The sequence below is a fragment of the Psammomys obesus genome, unplaced genomic scaffold (assembly GCF_907164565.1).
Source record: "Psammomys obesus unplaced genomic scaffold, mPsaObe1.curated_primary_1811, whole genome shotgun sequence".
Lineage (NCBI taxonomy): Eukaryota > Metazoa > Chordata > Mammalia > Rodentia > Muridae > Psammomys > Psammomys obesus.
The window spans coordinates 4,218,448-4,221,485 of NW_026596046.1; positions in this window are offsets into that span (position 1 = coordinate 4,218,448).

Genomic DNA, 3,038 nt, shown 5'->3' on the forward strand with positions numbered 1-3,038 from the left:
GCCAAGAATCCGTTCTTCAGCAGCAGAGCCATTTTTGACACAGGCTTGGGTGGAGCTCTTCCTTTTCCTCATCTCACACTTTCCTCTGCTTTGGTTTATCTCTCCTTTGGCAGGGCACCACCTTCTGTCATTGATAGAAGATGCCTTACATAAAATATGTTTTGAAAGTTTAGATCACCAGACTGTTTCTCCAGCTTACTCTCATGCCATGTTAGTAGTTTCACTGATTTGAGAATGACTCCCAGTGTTTTTTGGGTGTGCCCTGTCTTTTCCTGGGTGTAAAAGGGAGCTGTCCCTCCAGACTCTTTGCAATTAGATGTTCTTGGTTTAGTCAATAAAACAATGGGGAAAAAGTGTATTGTCTCCAGATCAAGGGTGTTAATAGCTAAGTTTCCTCCAGGATCACTTCCCTCGTCTTAGGACCTCTAGGCTCCATATTTAAAAGAAAGATGTCAAAATGGGAGGAGCCTGGAAACTGGAGCCACAGGATGGAGGAAGGCCAGGTGCTCACCTACCTTTGTGTGCACAAGAAGTGAGTGTTGTGCTAATCTGCAAAGGTGTCTGGATTCTTCTTCTTCTTCTTTGCAGTTGCAACATACCGAGTTAGTGAAGTTTTAATCACTGTGATACCATACGTGAGAAACGCCTTAAAGTAGGTAGGTTTTACGTTGGCTTATGGTTTCAGAAGGTTCACTCCCAGATTTGCCCCCTCCATTAATTTGAGTCAGAAATGAGACAGGAGCATCCTGGGAGTGGAGGTAGGTAGAGAAAGGGGCTTTTCACATAATAACCGGAAACAAAAGGAAAGAGGAAAGGACCATCCTTCAAAGACACACTGCAGGTGACCTGCTCCCCGAAGTCAGGCCCAACCATCCACAGTTCTTCTACCTCCCAAAAATCTATTCAGATTTTGAATCCATGACTGGATTAATCTATGGATAAAGGCAGAGCCCTCTTGACCTCAGAACACTGCCTGCACTGGGACCAAGCCTTCAGCTGATGAGCCTTTTAGGTGAACAGTTCCCATCCAAACTTTAACACATGCTTCAGTAGAATAATTACTCCTCAGGTACAAATCTGTAGGAAGAAAAATTCAGAGCACTCCTGAGGGACACAAAGAAAACCACTTGAACATCTACACTTTCAGAAACACTGTCAGAAGCAAATGTTGAATGGAAGGATAATGGCGGGCTGGAGAGGTCGCTCAACAGCTAAGAGCACTGGCTGCTGTTCTAGAGGATCCGGTTTCAGTTCCCAGCACCCACATGACAGCTTGCAACTGTCTGTAGCTCCAGTTCCATGGTATCTGATGCTCTCTTCTGGCCTCAGCAGGCACCAGGCGTGTACATGGTACACATACATACATGTACACAAACCACTCACACACATAAAGTAAAACTAAGTAAGTCCCTTATTAGTGTTTAAGGGTGATGCAGTCCAGGCAAGTATATCAATTAAAGCCTCTCTCTTTTTATATAAAAATAATTTGATTCTAAAGTCAAAATAGGAAGGAAAATAGTTAATTTCATATCTTACTTGTCCTGATTTCAAGACAAGTATAATTGACCACACAGTTAAATGTAAAAGGTAGTACCATAAAGTAGAGGCCTTCTTAGAGTAAATAATAATAATTGTTTGGAATAACATACTTGTCTGGTATGGTGACACACACCTTTAATCACAGCCTTGGGAGGCAGAGGCTCAATGCCAGACTGATTTGTAGTAAGACCATGTCTCAAAAAAATTAGAATCAGATTCATGGAAACTCTTATTAAACATGACATAAAACCTAGGATTATTAGAATTAATGAGTTGATTTCTTAAAAAACAAAGGAGACGTCCACATGCCAAAACTTTACCTAGGCAAAGTCAAAAGACAAATGACAAAGCTCAAGTTACATCCAAAGAATAATTTCATGGCTGTATGTCTATGTATGAAGCTATAAGAGCATACCTGGGGCTGGATATTTTATAACAAATAAAAACTCACAGCTCTGGAGCTTGGAACACTGAGGCCCTCTCGTCTGGTAAAAAAAAAAAAACAAAACACTTCATCCTGTGCCATGGAGTGATTGATGGAAGGCATAAATGACCAAACACACCCTTTTAGAACAACTCCAAGCTGTTCCTACTTAGGAGGGAAAATTGTGCAGGGCTAATCACATCATAATGGGCCCATTTCTTTTTGATAACATTTAAAAAAAAATCTTACATGCCTGTGTGTGCATGCTTGTGTGTGTGTGTGTGTGTGTGTGTGTGTGTGTGTGTGTTTAGGTAGGCATGGAGATCAGAAGACAGTGTCAGTCCCCTGGAGGGGGGGAGAGTTATAGGTGATTGTAAGCCCCCTGACTCCAGTCCTTCATTATAAAAGCAATTAGGTGTTTGGGGAGATAAAAATTCAAGCCATACCACTATCCAACATGCTATTGAAGATATGGGGTGGAAAAAAGGTCAGGGCATGGCTATACTTAGGTTTCTGCTGCTGTGGTAAATATGACCAAAAGCAACTCAGAGGGGAAACAGGTCCATTTTGCTTACTCTTCCAAGTAACAGTCCATCACTGAGGGAAGTATGGGCAGGAACTGAAGCAGGGCAGGAACCTGGGAGCAGGGGCTGATGCAGAGGCCATGGAGGAGTGCTACTTGCTGGCTTGCTCCTCACAGTTTGCTCAGCCTCCTTTCCTGAACATACCAGGGCCACCTGCCCAGGGGAGGCATTGTCCACAGTGGCCTGAGCCCTCCCACATGCGTCATTAGTTAAGAAAATGACCCCATAGAATTGCCCACAGGCCAGTCTGATAGAATTCCTCAACAGAGGCTCCTCTTTCTAGTTAGTTTGTGTTAAACTGACAAAAGCTAACAGGTGACTCAACAGTTAGGAACACATTCTTTCGGAAGACCAGATATCAGTTCCCAGCACCCTCGCCAGGCTGCTCACAGCTCCCTGTAACTCCAGTTCCAGAAAATCCAGCGCCTTTTTAGCTTCCCACGGCACACACACACACACACACACACACACACACACACACACACACACAC